The sequence below is a fragment of the Ornithodoros turicata genome, chromosome 1 (genome assembly GCF_037126465.1).
Source record: "Ornithodoros turicata isolate Travis chromosome 1, ASM3712646v1, whole genome shotgun sequence".
Taxonomy (NCBI): Eukaryota; Metazoa; Arthropoda; class Arachnida; order Ixodida; family Argasidae; genus Ornithodoros; species Ornithodoros turicata.
This window is the reverse complement of record NC_088201.1, coordinates 207333667-207349296: the sequence shown is the minus strand read 5'-3', so window position 1 is coordinate 207349296 and position 15630 is coordinate 207333667. Positions and strand designations below refer to the sequence as shown.

Below are 15630 nucleotides of genomic sequence, written 5' to 3'. Positions count from 1 at the left end.
CGTATGAAATACGTTGGATGACAGGAATGTGCACCACCAATTTGACTCCTTTGATGATGTTTTTGATTGTTTCTCTGTTTGCAGGGGCGATGCCACCTGGATAGGCAAGATATGTTTACTCTCTTTATTCTCAATTGTTGTGTTAAGCCTGTGTTCTCAGTAAAGGATTTTACAATTATGAACTTTGTTTGAATGATGATTAGTGGCAAGCTTCATACTCTGGGCCACTACTCCTTTCAATTGCTTGTGGTAGTGTGGCGAAATGGAATAAACGAGCCTTGTAAACAATTTACTTGGAAATATATTTATTTATCTCTCATAGGTTGAAGAACCCAGTGTGAAGTTACATAACGGAGGGGCATGTAATCATACAAGACCGATCACCAAAAGGCCTTGCTTTTCACTAGATTAAAATGTGAAGCGATTGTAACATAACAAATGCTGCATGGTGGCGATTGATAGGTTCTCCTCACGAGTTGTCGCCACGGTTACGGTTAGTTGAGAGGAAACTGCATATCCAGGTAGCTGGATCAAATTTTAATTAGGCTACTTTGGCCAACACGCACAGTGTCAAAAGCCCTTACGAAAAAAAAATACTACATTTACGTGACCCAGAAATCAAGACAGTTGAAAATGCTGTGAACGAATTCACTACGTTAGTTTTGCCTGAATACCCTTTTCTAAAGCCATGCTGGAATTTTAAAAAATAAATCGACACACTCAACTTGGTTTGACAACGTGGTAGTACATGATTTGAGTAGTAAAGATGGGTTGAGAAACAACATGGGTCCACTCAGCAACCTGGAACCCTGGGCCCGGCCCTGAGGCCCTGCGCGTGTTTTTCCCTGCGCGGCGGCGTTGCGGAGGGTTGTCCACGTGATTATTGGAGGGGGGAGGGCTTGCGCGTGCGCTCATCGTAGCATAATTTTTCATCCTGGCAGACTTCTTTGGCCATACTTGGGCCGAATTCACACATTTTCCGATACAACAGGTGAGCGGTTTACATGCAGAGACATGCAAAGAAGGGTCATACACAAAAAGTACAAGTCAAAATATATTTATTAATGCCAATCAAGTTGGAGATATATTTATTAAAGCCATAGTGTTGGGAATTGTACAGTTGTGATGTCAATCAGGTGAAGGAGGAAAACCCAGCCAAAAAAAACTGATGTAGAAGAAAACCTTCACCACCTGTAGCAGGGCGGTGCTCGGGTGGAGGGCTGCTGTGGTGGGCGGAGCGTGACCGGAGGGCTGCGTGCGCCGCTTACCCTTCACCCTAGGCTGACTTCTTTCACAATTTTCCTACTTGGGCCGACTTCCTTCCCGCGACAGGTGGGCGTCGGTGGTCGGAGGGCTGCGTGCGCGTTTACCATTCAGCCTGGGCCGCCGACTTTCGTCATTTTTCAGCCTGGTCGCCGACTTTCGTCATTTTCAGCCTGAGTCGACTTGAATCGTAATTTTTCCAGCTATAACAGGTGTGCAGTAGGCAGTTTACATGCAACGGAAAGCCATACACAAAAGTACAAGTGAAAATATATTTATTAAAGTCATTAGGAATTATGTTATGACTCTGCGTGAATGGGAAGAACTTAGCCAAAAATGTGAAGTAGAATGAACACAATACACGTAACAAAGAATATACTTATTACAGGCATGATGCAATAGCATTGCACCCCCATTTTTCTTTATTCACATCACATCACATCGCAATAGCATTGAATAGGTATCACAGATCAAACACAATATTTTTTATTAACAGTAATCACAAGTTTTCAATGAATCAGAAGTGATTGCACATTTAAAATATTCTTAATCAATACGATTACAATCAAATTACAAGTTTTATTATAAAAAGTCTGAGATGTGAGAACCTGATAGATGTAAGTAATTTCGAGCACAATATGGAAGCTAAGTTTAATATCCCAATATGACATAAATTTAATTAATCAATTTCTATTGAAGTGAATAGCGCAGACATAAGGCAATAATTCGAATCAACACATAGCATTAATATAGAACCAATCATCCAACATGTAGGGAAATAATAGCTACACCATATCAAAACGAGAAACGATCACCACATTTAATCAAAGAAGATATTCTTAATCAATATGCTTATAAAGAAAATTATAAGTTGTATTATAAAAAGTCTAATATTCCTATACGTGAGAACCATCTTTGCAATAGCGGGAAGTTCTGATAGTTGTATGTAATTAACTGTGAACAGCAGAGACCATGGAAGACTATGGGACACGAACACAAGACGAAATAAAATCTATACCAATACATTGGTTAATTAAAACAACCTAGTAATCTATCATTCAGAAGATCAGAAGGAAAAATCAAACTCATCAGAAAAATAGACCATGTTAAAAATGAACTTCACCACAATAGCACACTCTAGCCAACAAACAGAACAAAGAACGACACGAACACAAGAGGAAATAAAATCTATACCACTACATTGTCAAACTCATCAGAAAATAGACATGTTAAAAATGAACTTCACCACATAGCACGCTCCCAGCCAACAAACAGAACACGAACGACAAGAACACAAGAGGAAATAAAATCTATACCACTACAAAGATAATATTCCTAATCAAAACATCAGAGTAATATATCATTCAGAAAATTAAAAGAAAAATCAAACTCATCAGAAAGTAGACATATAACGAGACGTAGAAATAACGAGAAACAACACAATCACAGCTACAATTAATAGAGAGCCAAACTTGCGCACCATCCAACACACAGAGAAATAATAGCTAATAAATCTATCAAAAAGGCGAAATAGCACAAACTTAACGCTGAAGAACAGAGGAACACGCGGCGACACGTAAACATCAACAGAGGAAAATAATCTATCATTGAACCATCATAAAATCGATCAATACACAATTTCATTCTAACAAACGCTACGAACCTTGATGGCGGTATCCAAGACATAGGAATATGCACGGTTTTCAATCTTTTCCTCAAAGCCGGAGACTTTAGTGTCTCTATCTATGTGTCCATAGCACCGCGCATGCTTATCACTCAAAGGGTTAGGGACTATATTACTTCGTTCCAGCAAACAGGAACGCTCTAGAGGTCAGGTATGAGAGAGTCCAAAGGCGATATATTTTATTGTGCAGCGCTAATGGATGCGAATTCAACGTCGCGGGGGTCACTATCTTTTCGCATCCATTCTGAAACGGAAATCTTTCGTCCATAGTGGTTGTCAGCGGCATAAGTTTGTAGAGATGCGATATTGTATAGAAGATGTAGAGAATTCCCAAATTATTAATTGGTAGCCAACAAATTTAATTAACGTCAATTTTTGAATATCTTGCAAAGGAAATTTCTATGAACCACACAGAAATATCAAATGTAGATATGAAATCAGAGTATGAAGGCATTCCCATCTTAGAGGTACTTACTTATGTCAATCGAGTGGACAATTGAAACAAATACAAGACATAATTATTTCAGGCAGTAAGTTCACACCTCATAGAATATCAGTCGAGTGAATACTTGAAACAAAATCAAAACAATAATTCTCACGACAGGTGGAGATTATGGCATTCTAAACCTGATAATAAAATTTTAATCAATAAAATAAACATAGATATGCTTTAAGTGTAGACGAGCACTTGATAACAGAAGAGACATTTGCTCTACATTGAAAGATGACATATTTTGTACTCGCTGCCATAAATCATGGGAAGATGTGATAAAAAACTGCTTCGAAAAGGAAGTGCCACGAAACGAGATCCATATCGATGCCTTTCAATACGTCCTAGACATGGTCGTATTCGGAGATATGGTACAAATTACAGAACTGAAGGGGCAAGAATTTATATGCCGAATCTACAATACTTATAAAATATCTGCTCGTCAACGTCGCAAGGGCCATGGGATTGATGGCGGAGTTTTTGATGTTTGCTAACGAAGAATTGAAATACACTAGACAGATGTAATTGTAATCATTGCAATTGGCATTGCGTTCACCAAGAAAGCAGTCAGATCAAATTCTCATATACAAGCGGTCTAGATCGCACGATTCATTACGGATTTGTTCAAATTACACATATCTGAGATGGAAAGTACATAAAATCTTATCATGTGATATGTTCCACTCCTACGGCAAACGCAGTTATTTTATTCTATCAGTCAGTGATGTCGAATGAACAGAAGTTCATATTGTTGTGCAAGGTCTGATGTAGAGCCCTGCGCGGATGGGATTTTGGCATCCGCATCCGACCCGCATCCGCGCACACGTTATCCCGCATCCGATCCGCATCCGCACCATACACAACAGTTTACATCCGCATCCGATCCGCTGAGCAAAACGCATCATCCGCATTCGATCCGCAAAATCCGCACGTTTCGAAAGACGCGTAAAGACCGCCGGAAGCATGTTGGTATAATTTCGGATGCCTCCACGCTGTCACGGAAGGACTCAGTCATGACGACAAGAAAAGGTAAACCTTTCAACAAACGTGATATGGAGATACTTCTGGAACGCGTGGAACGCTACCTCGTCGGTGCTCGCGCGGTTCGAGACGCCAGAATGCCTCCTCTCCCGTCTTGCCGCCGTGCATGGTCAAAGGTGAACCCGAACATGCGCTCGCTGTCGGCTGTCGGCGCGCAATACAAATAAATTACTGGTGGAAAAATGACAGCACGCGGTATATCCGCATCCGATCCGCTACCGATCCGCTGCCTTCGTATCCGCATCCGATCCGCATCCGACCTCGCGCCATCCGCATCCGATCCGCACACCGCAGAAAGTGCTAAATCTTCATTCCGAATCCGCAGTATCTTGCGGATATCCGCGGATATCCGCTTCCATCCGCGGATGGTGCAGGGCTCTAGTCTGATGTATCATCATTTATTGAAACTCAACAAACATATCAATTGCGGTGGACCACCGGACGATTTTCATCTAATGCACTCTTGTACGCCATTCAAGAATCTTCATACAAAGAAAGGAAACATCAATAAGAGACTGTGCAAGTTCATCGCGACAAAGTCCAAGTGTTGAAGCAATACAAACACCGCGACAACATAGCGCCTGCGTTAATCAACGCTGGATTCAAGCGCCCAATAATCAGAATAAACTATTTAATGTCTTCGGAATTCATCAATGAAGACAACAAACGAAAACTTCAGAGTTTGAAATAGAACTGTAATTTATCGAAATAAACACTTGTATAACTAAAACAATAAAATGTAATCTTTGTCATCATTATAATGAATTCTTCGCATCACAATGAAAAACACCTTACATTTAGCATAGCTAGACTGAGAACAGTGATCGCTAAGGAAACGAATATTCCACCATTTGTGTAAGAATTCTCATATGGAATGAGACCTGACCACCAAATAGGTTTTACTCGACTACACTCTGTACAAGTTCAACACCCGAAGGATAGAATTGCCGGAGAAGGATCGGTCATTGAAATTTGGAGACATGATACATCAGTCTATGATTACAAAAAGGATCACTAATCTCATGTGAAAACTTATCATATTTCATGAATTAAATTCCACAGTGCATGTATATCTTTCAATCAGTTGCACTAGCCCAGACATAGTAAAAGAAGAAGAAAAGGCGTCTTTGACAAGCAACCGATTGGAGTGCGGAACAAATAAATAAATATTTTTGTCAACACAGTTGTCCGTTTGTATGACTGGATAGGAAAAACGTGCCGTCCCAAGATAGCGCAAAACGGGAAATAACGGAAGATAACTGATTGCGGCGGGATAAGTCAAAGCGTTCGCGACACAGTGTCATCGACTTTACAATCGCATTGGGGTTCATTGCCTGGGAGATAATACGAAGCCTTCGCGAAAAGCGAATCCATTATCAGATGCCACAATGCAAACGAAAGATTTTACGAGCACGACGTGCAGGCCAAGTCTACATTTCTAATCACGTAGTCTTCGTAACACACAGCACAGAAACGTATATGAAATAATTTCCAAGTGGCAATCAGATTTTGGGAGAAGCGGATCACACAACTGCCATCAGAAGTGCTTAACCAATATACAATGAACATGAGCGTTATGCATAAACACAATGGAAGAGATGTTATATTAATTATAATAACCAGATCAGCGCAGGTCACACATAAACGTAGATCAAATTCACAAATATACTCGAGATTTCCCTGTAACCATACAGAAAAACTAATCACACTATTTTAGTGTCATAGCATCCGGGCACTACAAATGGAAAGGCCATACTTTAATTTTATAAGTCTTTAGCTCATAACGTTGTAACACGCAAATTCCACACTAAAGATCATTTTCTTCTTTAAAGTTTCAAAGTCAAAACTGCACGCTATTTCTTGCATTTTTCTAAAGATACAGATTAAAAAGTTGTGCATATACTCACACATACTATACAAGATATTTGATTGTGGATTAATTCCTAAAATTTATCGGTTCACATTCAGGAGAAGTGGTGACTACCACACATCAGTAAGAGTTTAATTACAATTTGAACAGGTATTGCGACTTATGATAAGTGTTTTAGAATGTGTAATTTCACAATACGCAAGCTTTAGGTCGCTCACTTTGACGAGCACTCTTTCACGATGTCAGAGAAGTTATTCGAATGGATTGATATTTTCTGTATACACTATTTTTTTCAATAGATGTTTCAATAAATGATGATACATCAGACCTTGCACAACAATATTGAACTTCTGTTCATTCGACATCGCTGACTGGTAGAATAAAATAATTGCGTTTGCCGTGGTAGTGGAACATATCACATGATAAGATTTTATGTACTTTCCATCTCAGATATGTGTAATTTCAACAAATCCGTAATGAATGGTGCGATATAGACCGCTTGTATATGATAATTTGATTTGACTGCTTTCTTGATGAACGCAATGCCCATTGCAATGATTACAATTACATCTGGTCTAGTGTGTTTCAATTCTTCGTTAGCAAACATCAAAAACTCCGCCATCAATCCCAATGGCCCTTGCGACGTTGACGAGCAGATATTTTTATAAGTATTGTAGATTCGGCATATAAATCCTTGCACCTTCAGTTCTGTAATTTGTACCACATCTCCGAATACGACCATGTCTAGGACGTATTGAAAGGCAGCGATAATGGAATCGTTTCGCGGCTCTTCCTTTTCGAAGCAGTTTTTTATCACATCTTCCCATGATTTATGGCAGCGGGTACAAAATATGTCCATCTTTCAATGTACACTCTGAGAAAAAAGGGAGTCAAGCTGGAGTTAAGCAGGAGTAAAAGTTTATTTTACTCCCACCGGGTCAAGATAACTCCATTGAAAAGTCCCACGCTCGCGGTTACTCCGTCTTGCTGTTATCGTAACTCCTTCGACCCTTTCTGTACTCCGTCATGAGAGTATAATAAACGAGCAGGATCGGCGGCCAATTTCGCCTGGAAGCGTGCTTCCCCTGCAATGCTCCTTAACAACGCGTTTTCGCGAAAAGCGGTTAGAATTTTTGCAAGTGCGCAAGCAGATTCGGTTACCTCGACGTGTAACTTACTTAATAAAATACGGAGCACACACCTACCTCTAATCTCTGTTGTTCCCCTGGCGAATAAAAAATTATACATGGTAGCCTATGAGAAAGAAACCGAAACTGTGCTCTGTCGTGATTTTCAGTGCAGTGCCTTTTAGCAAGGTGCGCAACCTGTTTCACGATTACTGTGTCGCTGTCTTGCATATGACATAAAGGTTTCGATATTACGCCGACGAGATTTTGTCCCCGTTCCCAGAATTCGGGTTGCCGCCAATCCTGAGAATGGACGAGAATGGCGCGAACCAGGTTTGACTTACTGCAAGTACCTCTGCTCTGGCTGTTCAATGTGAAGCTTATTACTTTCCCTGGGACAGGGTTCAAATTGAAAAAATTCAAATGGGAAGTGTGCAAAGGAGAGTAGACGAAAAGAAAATTCCTTGGCTCAACATAATAGCAGCATTTCGTGTTTGTCTCGTACTTCAAACAATTTTCCCAAAATGTGACCTCTTGTCTGTTCTGTGCATCTGTAGCATGCATGAACCAAGTGGAAGGAAAGTAGGTCATTTGATATGTATACCATACGAGTGAGTTTGAGACCTGTATCTGCTGTCTTGTGATATTTTCCTCACGGTGAGGCTACTAAATAAACCCAAGCAGCACAAAGGACTGGGATTCGGCTGGGAACGTAACGGGGATGATGGGTTCGAGGTGGCCGATATCGCCGTCACGAGCCCGACTGCTTCCCGACTATGTGAGGGGGAAGAATTGAGGGAGAGGGAAACTACATAAAATTATTTCCCGATAGATCCCCGTTCGTGTCCCGGTCAGAATTCTTTCCCGATAGATTCCCGTTTGCGTCCCGGCCAGGATTCTTTCCCGATGGATCCCCGTTAACGTCCCGATCTGCTGTGGTGTACTGGCTAAGTATTTCTTCCCGCTCGTCTCCCGATGTTTATGCAGATTCGGTAACACGTGATCGGATGGTACAGCTCGAGACAAAGTTTCTGAAACACGGGTTTTCTGTATTGGACTTTTCCCAGCCACCTTTGGGAAATGCTTGTTGAGCAGAATCCTTGGGGATTCTGTTCAACAAGTGTTCCCCTTAGGCCGCAGGGGAGGCGTAGAGAAGTGAAATACAAAACACCCGTGTTTCAGAAACTTTTGTCCCAAGCTGTACGAGACAGTGAAGCATCCCTTCAGGAAGGAATTTGGCTGTCTGGTATGAGGTAACTCTTTCAAACATTGGGCTGCAGTTCACTTCATGTGTTGTGTTGTGTTGTGTTGTATGACGGAAAACATGCACACGCAGCACCCTGAACAGAAGTATTAATGGAGCCTCACTGCAAAGCACGCAAGTACAAGATACTCGGGAAGAGTCGGCCACGCCCGAACGAAACGACCGAATCTCCCGAATCGAAAAACTCACGTGAAACGAAACGAAGAGAGCTTTAGCAAGTCGAACTGATCGGACGAAAACCGCTGCACCGAAACCCGCAAAGACTACGCTGGAGCTCCCTGCATTTGGGCTACCGCGACTGCCATCGCCATCATCTTTGTTTTGGTTGTCATTGCTGGGTGCAAATGGCCGGCGTGTGTGTTCTTAATGTTTCTGAGCAACAAGTTTTGCAAAGTTTGGTTCGGAGGGAGTATGGAACGCCGTTTTGTGGTCAACGTGGCCAGAGTGCCTCAAAAGTACTCCTGCCGCATTCTGGTCACTGTTATAAATGTGAATCCCTGCCACCATCAGCAGCTTTTAAGTAGATTCATGGCACATGAGGAACCTGCGATGTACACCATCGCACACAGTCAAGAAAAATGTAGCATTTAACCTTGCTTTCTTTCATTATAACAAACAAAAAAAAAGAAAGAAAGAAAGAACACTAGAGAAAGGGTCGGCAAAACAGTGAGTGTTTTGTTGTTTTTGATTCTATTGATCTCTCACTGTCAGGTTGCACTGCCGATCTGTTCACAATCATAACTAACTAATACCTTAGCTTTGGCCAATCTCATGTTGCAATTTTGCTTCAAACACAACATTCAGGGATTCTTATGAAAACAGCAGCATTTCTGAAAGATCCTGGAACGGCCACAATCTCAAGAGGTAGTACGATTCTACCCGTCGTCATATTTCGTCCGCCAAGCCATTGCGCGGAGATGTTGGCTCCATGCCCATTTCAACACAGGCTCACCCGCGCTCGCTCGCGCGTCGTCGCTTGTCTTCCATGCCACCAGCCAGCGCTGCGCGCTGCCTGTCGCGCATGCGCTGTTCTTGTTGGCTTCGCTTTGGCTGCTGTAACGGTCGTTTCTCGTCGCCGCGTGTAGTTCGCGTAATTGCGAGCGTTCCAGCAAGTCTAAAGCGTTTTAGAGGCTTTGTATTGTTGTTCTCACCTGGTGCTGTCGTTCTTGCAACCCGTCTGATATTGCAACTGTCTGTAAGTGGAAGCGTTTCTTCTAACCGCGAGCAAACCAGTCGGTCTCGTTTGACATGTCAAAGAGTGAAGACGCTACCTTGCATGTGAAGCCAAATCGTTCTTCGCCTTCAGGATTATTGCCGTTTCAGGTGTGTAATTAATATAACTCTGAAGTAATATGTTCGACTGCGCCATGCATTCTCATTGTTCGTTTTACTCTATTTGCAGGGATCTGCGCAACGACAGGGAGATAGAACGCCAAGTGAAGTCGACTGTGTACTTTGTGCAGACGGTATGTCATATGTCTCTACACTGCTCTACATATAGGTGTCCTGCCATCGTATTTTCTGGAACGATATTTCTTGCAGGTTCAGCGTGTATGACGCAGCGGCCTTCAGCAAGAGAAACTCAAGCACCGTGTTCAAATGCAGTGGGGACTCTTGCTGGCCATGACAACGCTTAGAAGTGCTTTTTCGGAAGAAGGACAAGTTGGACCGGAAATGAGGACCTAGGTGTGCTCTTTTGCGCTGTTGTTCACCGTTCGATCATTACCAGTTTTTGTGCCCCCGTGAGTTCAACGCTTAGGTATGTTGATGATAAATGGATATGCGTTAAAAGGTACGTACTCCGGAGTGGTGAATTGTTCTGGTGAAGTGATTCGTTGCTGCTATCTCCTGTTTCGTGAGGGTTCTTGTCGGTACTCATATACCGCAGGCATGAGGGGCTTTCTTTGCAGAACATTTCAGTAAACCAAGACTGCAGCATTTTCAAGATTGCCATAACCAGCATCAATGCAGCTCTCATGTCAACATCAGCATCAAGACAGCTCTGATGTGAGCATCAGCCAGCGCAGCTCTGATGTTAACATCATCAGAGCAGCTGTGATGTTAACATCAGACCTGATGTCGCTTTTTTTTTCAATAGGGATGCTTCTCCTTGACCATGTTTTTTTTTTGCTTATTGACGTTTTTGTGAAGGAACGCTGAATATGCGCACACCATTGACTGTCAGCTCTAGTCCCGGTCAGCTGTCATTTTTTACAGTTTTCGTTGTAGTAATTGCTAGTCATTTGCACCAAAGGCGCTGGATGTGAACTATTTTCTCTTTCCTGGACTTGCATTTCTCCCAGTCGTTGGCTTTGTCATTTTTCATAATTTAAATTTTCTCTTGGTAACTCTTGAGTTTCGTAATCCCTACGCTGTGCATTTTACCATTTTTGATAAAGCTCATTCCACGTACCGTGCACATACTATTTTGTGCTGAAGTGCAGCAATTGTTTCGTTACGTCTAATGTTACATGCCATTCATTTTTGTGTCTGGGCAGTACTGAAGCGTGAGCAGATAGGCAGACTGCCTATTACTGCATAACTTCGTTTTCTTTGAGGCACCACCACTTGGACAGGCAGACCGCCTCTTGCTGTATACTTTTTCTTTCTTTTGAGACACTGTTGACGTGCGAGTGGTTACGCAGGCAGGCTGCATATTACTGTATACCATTTCCCACCATGCAGCAGTTTTACCGTTACGTCTAATATTAATGCTACAAGCCGTTCATTTCTTCCAGGGCCATTGCCGAAGTGCAAGTGGTTAGGCAGACTGCCTACTACTGCATACCTTTTTTGTTTCCTTTCAGAGACCACCTCTTACTGTGTACGTTCCCCCCCCCCTTTTGAGACACCATTGAAGGGCCAGTGGTTACGCAGGCAGGCTGGATATTACGGTAGACCATTTCCACCCTTTTCTTTTCAGGCTACATTGGCAATGACAGTAGTTATGCGGACATGCTGCATATTTCTGTATACCCCCTCTTTTTTTGTTTTTCATTTCAGACACAATTGGCATGCATTGGATGATGCAGGCAGACTGCTTAGTGTACACCACTCGTCGTTTAGTCTATTGAGGTGCTCCAAGTGTTGTGTCAGTCTATTTCCTCTCCGAAAATAAAATGTTGGGCTCTACACACACTGTTTACACTCAAAATTATTGTAATTATTAAAAATAAGCATATTAATGCCAAAATATGCATGGGGGGGGTAAATATGCATGGGGGGAGCCCCTGCCAGCATTATCGGGGATCCGCCGGGGACCTGCTGGGACCGAATACTTGCTGCCGATGTCGGTCCTTAATCATCCCGGTGTTGCAAACTGGAGGAAGGACCGGTATCGGCTGGTGGGATGCCCCCGACTTTGTAGGATTCTTTCCCGATGCTGGACCGGCTTCGCCCCGGTCCTTTGTGCTGCTTGGGAACGTTCTTTCAAAATTAAAGACTGCGGTGGTGCTTTTGAGTGCACTGTAGGGTCATGCTGTGCGTCCTGGAAGAATTTGAGGAAGCTAGTCGTCATTAGAGGTTTATTTTCACCCTGTAATAGACGATATGCATAAATCCCAGATGCCAGTGCAATGCGGTACATCTTGTGAGCCTGTTCGTTCCTTTGGCACCATCCTTCTCTCCCTCATTCCGAACCTGATGCCATCAGGAAGGAGAAGGAAGCGCCAGGGAATGAACAGGCTCCCAAGACACTGCATCGCACTGGCGCCTGGGATTTATGCATATCGTCTATTGGGGGTTAGTTGGACTCCACTATCGGGGTTAACATAACTCCATCATCAGAGCTTACTATACTCCCTCACTGGCATTTCATATACTCCCCCACAAGTGTTTGATAAGCTCCCTCACAGGCTTTTAGTATGCTCTTCCATGGGAGTTAGCCTAACTCCATTGAAGGTGTTTAGTGTACTCCATCACATGGTTTAACCTGAGTCCATCAGAGGTGTTTAATATACTCTGTGACAAGGGTTAACCCAACACCATTGGAGGGGTCCATCATACTCCAGCATATGGATTAACCCAACTCTGTCAGAGGTGTTCAGTATACTCTGTCACAGGTTGAACCCTACACCATGGGGGGTGTTTATTATACTCTGTGACAGGGTTTAGCTCAACTCCCTCAGAGGTGCTTAATATACTCCGCAACAGGGGGTTAACGGAACTCCGCTGTGGGTTTTTAACCTTACTCCCTCTTGTCCTGGAGTTAAGGTAACTCCTCAGAAGCCTAAAATTTTGCACCTGGGAGTTACAGCTTTTTGCCCCGACAAAGGAGTGTTTTTGACTCCCTTTTTTCTCAGAGTGTAGAGCAAATGTTTCTTCTGTTATCAAGTGCTCGTCTACACTTAATTAAATGCATATCTATGTTTCTTTTATTGATTAAAATTTTATTATCTGGTTTAGAATGCCATAATCTCCACCTGTCGTGAGAATTATTGTTTTGATTTTGTTTCAAGTATTCACTCGACTGATATTCTATGAGGTGTGAACTTACTGCCTGAAATAATTATTGTCTTGTATTTGTTTCAATTGTTCACTCGATTGACATAAGTAAGTACCTCTAAGATGGGAATGCCTCATAACTCTGAGTTTCATTTCACATTTGATATTTCTGTGTGGTTCATTAGAAATTTCTGTTGCAAGATATTACAAAAATTGACGTAATTAAATTAGTTGCTACCAATTAATAATTTGGACTTTCTCTACATCTTCAATAACAATATCGCATCTCTACCAACTTAGCCGACTTGACAACCACTTTGACGAAAGATTTCCGTTTCAGGGAAAGGATGCGAAAAGATAGTGACCCCCGCGAGTGATATCGACATATATTTGCGCTGCACAATAAAATATATCGCCTTTGAACTCTCTCTTACCTGACCTCGAGAGCGTTCTGTTTGCTGTATGAAGGAATATAGCCCCCAACCCTTTGAGCGATAAAGCGTGCGCAGTGCTATGGTCACATAGATAGAGACATCAAGTCTCCCGGCTTTGAGGAAAAGAGTGAAAACATTGCATATTTCCTACGTCTTGGATACCTCCATTAAGGTTCGTAGTGTTTGTTAGAATGAAAATTGTATATTGGTTGATTTTATGATGGTTCAATGATAGATTATTTTCCTCTGTTGTTGTTTACGTGTCGCCACGTGTTCCTCTGTTCTTCAGTGTTAAGTCTGTGCTACTTCGCCATTGATAGATTGATTAGCTATTATTTCTCTGTGTGTTGGATGGTGTGCAGGTTTGGCTCTCTATTAATTGTAGCTGTTGATTGTGTTGTTTCTCGTTATTTCCTTACGTCTATGCTATTCACTTAATAAGAAATTAAAAGTTGAGTAATGTTGGAATATGAAACTGAGATTCCCTATTGCGCTCGAAATGTTATGACAGATATTCACGCTATTGCATTGATGGTTCTCACGTATAGGAATATTAATTTTCTGATGAGTTTGATTTTCTGAATGATAGATTACTGTGTTGTTTTGATTAGGAATATCTTCTTCGTAGTGGTATAGATTTTATTTCCTCTTGTGTTCGTGTCGTTCTTTGTTGGCTAGGAGCGTGCTATGTGGTGAAGTTCATTTTTAACATGTCTATTTTCTGATGAGTTTGATTTTTTCTTCTGATTTTCTGAATGATAGATTACTATGTTGTTTTGATTAAGAATAACTTCTTTGTAAAAATGTAATAAACGCGTGCGTGTGTTTTGTATGTTGCTTTCAAATGTATTTGTGAATTTCACTTATGATGTATGTTGGTGTCTCAGATTAGAATTTGCAACAAGAGCTGCATGGTAGCATTCACTGCAGGCTTGTCGGCTTTGATATGGCCCACAATTTAAAAGTAACGGGAAAAGTAACGCGTTACATTTTTAATCGGTAACGTATTACATTTTTGATGAAGTAATTTGTAATGGTAAAGAATTACTTTTTGTGCAGCAGTAACAGTAACTGTAATCAATTACTTTTTTCGAGTAACGTGTACAACTCTGAGCCTAAGTGTACGGGCTCACTTGTGGTGAAGGTACATGCGGGGTGTTTTCTTAGCCTTTACAGAATTTTTATTTAAAAAGCTACGATAGCAGCATAGACGTCGTTTTTGCAATGGAGTTATACGGCCAGGCGGACATCCTCTCCCCCTCCCCTCCCAAAAAAAAACCCCTCCCCCAAAAAACAGAGGGTCTGAGTCTGCCTCTGAATACAAACAGCAGGTTCATCTCTTGCACTCCTGGTTTCCCCTACTGATTTTTTTATTAGGATGAGTGCTAAATCCTGTGGCTCGAAAACAATAGTTCTGACCCCAGAAAAGCAGAATTTGCATAAATAGCTCTATGAGAAAACGAAAAAGTTGCAAAATCGTAGGTTTTCAAGGACTGTGGAAAATTGCAGACTATTCTAGACCTTGAAAAAAGCATTTTCAAATTCTAGGGTATTCGAGGGTTTCAAATGGACCAGATGGGAACCATGGGGAGCAAAGATTGGCACCACAGACACAAGACAGCTATGGCTGCGCATACATTTTTTATGACATTTTTTTCAATAGTTGAAAACCACAGTAAGTACGACACGTAGAACAATAATTATTTTTTCCTCTGTATTCTGGCATGCAATACAATACATCCATCATGCAGTGAAATGTAATCAACCAAATCTATGAAAATGTTTCAACTCCTTTAAGGGGGATGTGGCCATTTAAAGCTAACCAGTTCAAAGCTTACAATTCAAACTTAACCAAATTTTGTGTGCATACGTATTTCAGCATCAGTATCTCAATTAAACAATCAGTTTCTGAATATCGCTTTAACAGCGAGTTATAGGCATAAGCATATAGTTAAGTTATAGGCATAAGCATGCTATCTAACGAGCCTCTTGATTGATTGATTAATTAATTATG

General features: G+C 41.7%; 1 protein-coding gene and 1 long non-coding RNA gene across 4 annotated transcripts in view; one reads left to right on the top strand and one right to left on the bottom strand.

The window, feature by feature from the left end:
* LOC135379003 (FH1/FH2 domain-containing protein 3-like) overlaps window positions 1-15630 on the bottom strand; it is a 246977-nt gene that overhangs the window by 177414 nt on the left and 53933 nt on the right. The gene's annotated exons all lie outside the window — the stretch shown is intronic.
* Window positions 9351-11873, top strand: LOC135379002 (uncharacterized). The gene is made up of 5 exons (XR_010418666.1): window positions 9351-10062; window positions 10142-10205; window positions 10282-10746; window positions 11547-11633; window positions 11743-11873. It is a non-coding gene; the product is annotated as an uncharacterized LOC135379002 (long non-coding RNA).